Source organism: Eulemur rufifrons, chromosome 15 (genome assembly GCF_041146395.1).
Source record: "Eulemur rufifrons isolate Redbay chromosome 15, OSU_ERuf_1, whole genome shotgun sequence".
In the NCBI taxonomy this organism is placed as follows: Eukaryota; Metazoa; Chordata; class Mammalia; order Primates; family Lemuridae; genus Eulemur; species Eulemur rufifrons.
In genome coordinates, this window is record NC_090997.1 from 97,969,305 (window position 1) to 97,975,799 (window position 6,495).

The window sequence follows — 6,495 nt, forward strand, 5'->3', positions numbered from 1 at the left end:
ACTATCCTACTTTAAAATGTATCTTGTAAATCTGTTTTGTTTGGACATGTACAAAGAATTGCTCACCATTTGAGAAAATAGCATTAGCACTACAGTCCTGCTTATGGTGTCGGACTAGCATCAATCTGTATTGTAGTAGCTGTCACAGTCGCTGTGATGTGACATATGTATATGAACATAGATAGGTGTGACTTCAAACACCAGATATTTTTTAGAAGCATCAACAATACTTAGCTGAATGTTATCTTAATTAAGTCAAAACGTATTCATTATAAGTTGGAGTCTACTTCATTTGTTTTTCTAGTGTGGTCATGTCTGAGCATTTATATATTAAAATACTGTGAATATTATTTTATTATAAATGACTTTTATGTCTTCTTTATATTCCAATCAGAGCATTAAGAGCTAATAGACACAGAAAGCTGACTGGGTCCCAGGCATGCTCTATCTGAGAACTGTGCCTGTAACTTACTTCATGTCCACAATCACTCCGTGAGGCAGGTACTGTTGTCACCCCCATTTCAGAGATGAGGAAAGTAAGGCACAGAGAGGTCCCGCGGCCGGCAAATGGCAAAGCCTGGATTAAAACCTGGGCAGGCTGGCTCCAGGCCTCATGCCCTCGGCCAAATTACTGTATCACATTACCTGGTGATGGTTGTTAAGCTTGTGCGTGAATCTCATTTCAAGACAGTAAAGAGGGCATATCAACAGGGCATATCAACATATATTTTATGATGAAAAGGGAAGCACAGAGTCTGATATGAATGAGAATCCTCGGTATAGCTGGAAACTGAGGCTGACGTGAAGGAGTGAGTAGTGAGAAGTAAAACATAAAGTGCACCTGAGGGTTAAGCTGGGCGTGGTGGCGCGCACCTGTAGGCTCAGCTACTTGGGAAGCTGAGGCAGGGGGATCTCTTGAACGCAGGAGTTTGAGACCAGCCTGCGTAACATAGGGAGACAAGGAGAAAACATTAATAGACTGAGGCACAGTGCAACTGTAGAGCTCAGGAGCATGGCAGTGAGTTGTGTAGCAGGATACCAGACTCCTTGAAGAAAAAACATTCTGAATATAAAGTACTTGCCTAACATTCTATCACTTTCACTTTTTTATGCAAAAATCTCCTAGTTTAAAGAAGCAAGATTCTCAAAAGCGGAAACTCTTTATTTCTAACTGTAAACCTCCAGATGCAATGTATGGCACACTGTGGCCATGGAATGTAGGTTGAATTGACTATGTGTTCCAAAGTTAAAGACTAGAATGCAACTCTAACCTCTGCTTCCGTTGTCGTGCACCTTCTCTGACTCTGACCTTCCTGCCTCTCTCGTATAAGCACCCTTGTGATCACATTGGACCCACTGCGATAATCCAGAATAACCTCCCCATCTCAAGGTCTGTAACTTAATCACATTTGCAACATGTCCACAGGTTCCAGGGATTAGAACATGGACATCTTGAGGGGGGCACGCATTATTCAGCTTACGAACAGTCTGCTGGGGTAGATGTTCCCTGCCTCACCTAATTCTACTAGTTTGTCACACACGCCTGCTGGCACATTCCATGGGTCCCTGGATCTCATCAAGTCCCGGAATGAAAGACAAGATAATGTCCTCCAAATCCCTAGCTCAGTTGATGATATCAACAGAGCCAAAGCAGGGGAGACACTAGATTTTTCCAGATCCCTTACTTTTCTCACAAATAAATCACTAAATTTTATCACCTTAACCTTCTAATATTTCTTACTTATAACTCCTCCTGTTCTTCCAACCCTGCCACCTCACTTCACCTTGAGGCCTCATTTTTGGCAAGTTGCAATCCCTTTCCGGCTAGTCTCCTCTCTTCTAAGTGAATTTCCCCGCCCCTTCCTCCAGGATCCCGGGGTGATCCTTTAACCTGCAAATCTGTCACTCCCCAGGAGCTGAGCACGGCACCTCTAGAAATAGTTGCTGAAACAATCGTTGGACAGAATTGGTGATAATATATAATACTGGAAAAAATCAGATTGGAAAAAAACAGATCCTATCATCTGGGATCTCCTACATTAGTCCTTATTTGTGAGGGATTATTTTGATTGGATTCACCTATTTCTCCTACTTGTGTCAGTTTTCTAAGAAAGCCCATTACTCTGGCAAATTAATTCATGTATAATAACATGACTCATATATATAATAATAGATTTCTGAGATTCTGAAGGTAAATCACAGGAATGCGATATTGACGACTCAGCCTGGACTAAATCGATCACTGCCACCAAGTGGCAAATGTTGTCACTGGAACAAGCAAGCGCATGGACACGGGGCTTCTTTCATTCATTTGTTCTGTTACAGCCTCAGATGTATAAGGAAAGCTGTGAAATACATCCCAGATCTGCACTGGCCCAGCAGGGAGTGGAGGTTTAGAGCGGTAATTGGCAGGATTTTTATATCAAAGCAGGAAAAAAGAAGTAAAAATACTTGTGAGCTTCTCCATGGAAATAAGTTATGTTTCCTTCTGCTGTTTTGTTTTGTTTTGTTTTTCTGATTTTCAACTTTACAAAACATAATACCTTGTTTACTTGACAGTAAAGAGATATGACAATCTGGTAGGTTATTTTCAAGGTAATTCCAGATTATGTCTTTAAGAACTAAAACTTATTTTTTTAAATTTGACCAAATATAATGGGCATGGATAGATGCCACCCTGCAATGGAAGTTTGAACAAAATGGTGTGCTGTCTCGGTGCAGCAGTGGAAGGTCAGTAGCTGCCGAGAAGGCTGGATTATGTGGTATGACAGTGTACATTCACCACGCTCCAGGTAGGGCCCATCCTTCCAGGCACAGAAACTCCTTGTTCTGCTCTACCTCTGGGTTTCCCTGGGAACAGAGATGCTGGCTTATCCTAATCAAGTCACACACAAAACCCAGAAAGCAAATGTATGTATTCCTTTGAGATAAGAAGTATAACACATCATCTATTGACATTAGTCTGACCACTGTTTTCTGTGCCTGTGTCAGGGTTGGGCTCAGAGGAAGAGTAAAGAAGAGACATAGACGCCCCTGAGAGAGAGAAACAGAGAACTGGGTTCCTCCATTCATTCTGATGACACCGCTCCTGTTCTGGTTCATGTTTTAGTAGCTTAGCAATATGTCTCCTTTTTCTAGGAAGTTTACATGAGTCTCTCTGTTCCTTGAAAACCAAATGATTAGCTAAAAAGATTATTAAACACAAGAGGCATTAAGGATGGTGTTTTCATTTGGTGTTTTTGAATTTTTGTTTTTAATTTTGGAGCATTTGAGGATTTTTGTTGTTGTTTAAATCTTTGCTATTTATTTCTAGTTTTACCACAAAATAGGAAGAGAATGTAACACATATGATTTATGCTTTGCAAAATAGATTTACATGTTCTTATTGTCCAAGCATCTGATTATTTTAAATGTTCAAAACCACTTTTAGAAAGGTGAATTCTCTGTATTTTAAATAATTTATGCCTATTAATTTAATCTTTCAAATTATGGCACTGCTTTTAACTAATGCCTTTTTTATTTTGACAACTTGATCTGTCAAAGACTAAGGGAGGCGTGCTAAATTCTATGACATTTGGGTATTTGTCAATTTCTCCAAATATTTCCAATAGGAGGTGTTTTTACATTTCAAATTTACGTACTTGGGTTCACAGATGTTTTTTACTATTGCATCTCCATTGTAGACTGCATCTTTTACCTAAATGACACTCTGCCCCATCTAATACTTTTATCTCAAAATTTATTTTATCTACAATTAATATTGCCACTTCCTGTTTTCTGTTTACATGACTAATAATCTTTGCCCATCTTTTTTTTTAACACCTCTAAGTAATTTTGTTTTAGGTTATTTTTCTTGTTTTTAGCGTATATTAAATAGTTTCATACTTTATAGAAACACATTCTGAGACTTTCTTTGCTATAATCTGCTGTTTTGCATCTTGTTTTATGCTTTTGGCTCTTTCAGGCTCCATCGATGCAACTGATTCTATGGCCAGAGCATGTGACCAGGCCTGAGCCAATCACTGATTCCATGTGACCTGAGCTGGTCCAATCAGCATGAATACTGGCACTCAGGAAAAGGATCTTTTTCCCACTGAACTTAAACTTGGTAAGATGTGAACTTAGAGATGCCATGACCACCTTGCTGCTCTAAGCATGGAACCAACACAACAGAAAAAAATAATTGAGAGGCAGAAAGAAACAAGACTCTCAGAGACTTTGTTCAAGCCCCTTGAATTCAGCTATAATGGAAGATAAGGATTTCTAAAAAAAGAAAAGGTAATATAAAAGTTCTTGTTTCAGAACTGTACTCTGGCAGTGTTCATGAGAAAGGACAGAGTGAGAAGGTATAGGGCACTAAGGAATTCAGGGCTGTAGAGGCAGAACATATAATCAGAATATTTATATGAATGGAACTAAATGCAGAAAAACAAACAAAGCTTCTCGCTAACATTTGCCATACGGCAGAACTAAACAAACTCACAACTTCTCCTGACAACTGTGGGGAAGTGAGAGCCTATACATCAAGCCAGGGGCAGTGGAAGGAAATAAGTAGTACATCACCCATCGTCACTTACTCAAAGTTCCTCTGCTCCCCAACTGCATTGTTCCTTTCAAGTAAATCTCCCAACCGTAAACTTCGGCCGCACCAGAACTGTTCCAGATCTTTACTTTCATTTAGGGAGCCCTAGCATATCATTCCTGCTTCTCCTCTGACCCTGGAGTCCCTTCCTGAAAGGGAAATAGGGTAGCAAGTAAAGTCAGTCACTTTAAAGCTGAGCGATTTGGACCAGGCCACTCAACTTCTACACCTGATTTCACCTGCTCCGACTCTTAAATCTGTTGTCTGGGTTGTCTGTGGGAACTGGTAAGGGAGGCAGCCTGTGTTGTTTCATTTATTTATTTCTCTATATTTGATTTAAATAAAAATGTGACACATATAAGCAAAATATATGGAAGTCATAATGCAAATACAACACAGTCCACCCTGCAACATTAGAACTAGAACATTACGCTATCCTTGAAGCTACCTGTGTGTTCCTGCTTGATTCCATCCCCTTCCTTTCCCCCAAAACTCTTCCGGAGAGGATGTGTATTTGCATTTGCTGAGGGTTAAGTGACTACCGGGGCCGCTTTTGCCCCCTTTGAGTCTTAGCCTGTGAGTCTCTGTGTTGTCTGAGTAAGGCTTAGTCTCCGCATCCCAGAGCTGATGGAGGAGTTTGCCGTCAGGAACACCACTGGCTTTCCTGTTTAGGACTCACCCCTTTCAGCTTATGGTTGTTAGTCCTATACATTCCTAACAAAACCAGCAGTGCCTTATAAAATATCTTCACCATGATTTAACCAAGACTGAGTGGCAGCATAGCAAGAGCTGGTGCTTCGTAGCATCTAGGAGCCTGTACTACTGGGAGTGGAAGTCTGTGGTTTCACAATTCTTGCCTCTGGCCTTGCAATAGGACCTCCCCTCCTGCTATATTTTAAGGAAAGATTACAACAAATCCTATTGCAAGTACTACTGCCCTTTAAGAGTTTGATTATCTGGAACGGTTCCAAATAATTGGTAATGATTACCTGAAATTCTGTCTTGAAGAAGTTGAAATTGTTTTTCAGGACTCTTCAGGAATGTGCTCTCTGATCCCCTGGCAATTTCTAAGCACGTGGTGAGCGACAGTGTGAGCGCCTGGGCAGCCTAAGCTCTGACCTCTGCGTTTTTCAGTTGAATATATATTGCTTGATATGTTACTGTGCAAGAATGAGTCCTTGGTTACCTAGATCCACCTCCTGATCCCTAGTCATTAATAAGTCTGGCTGTAGAATTTAAAAAACAAACATCTTCTCTCCCTATTCCATTTCTTATCTCTTCCTTCATTCACTCATGACCTGCTGTATTTCAGGCACTGCTTACAAATCGGTCTCCCCAAATTCAATCTCTTTGAATCACCTTTGATTTTCTAAATTCCAGCAAAAGTCTTATTATGCAAGGAAGAAACACTTTACTATCTGAACTTGTGCCTCACAACCCCTATGCTGGTCATTTTTAATGACTAATTCTGATTTCTAGTTAATAATCATCTATTATTAGTTATCTATTGCTATGTAACAAATCCCCTAAAATTTAACAGTTGGAAAAGCAAGAAACATTTGTTTTCTCACCCAGTTTCTGCTGGTCAGAGATTTGAGAACGGCTTAGTTGAGTAGCTAGGGACTTCGTGTAAGGTTCACATGTCAGCGGACGCTGCAGTCAGCTGAGGACTTGACGGGGTAGAGGACCCACTTCCAAGTTGGCTCACTCACGTGGCTGGCAAGTCGGTGCTGAGTGCAGCAAGAAACCTCAGTTCCTCAGCACATGTCCTCTCCAGAGGACTGCTTGGGGGACCAACATGGCAGCTGGCTTCCCCCAGAGCCAGTGATCCGAGAGAGAAGGTGGACACTTCAGCTTCTTTTATAACCTACCTTAAAAGTCACACACTGTCATCTCCACATTATCCCTACTGG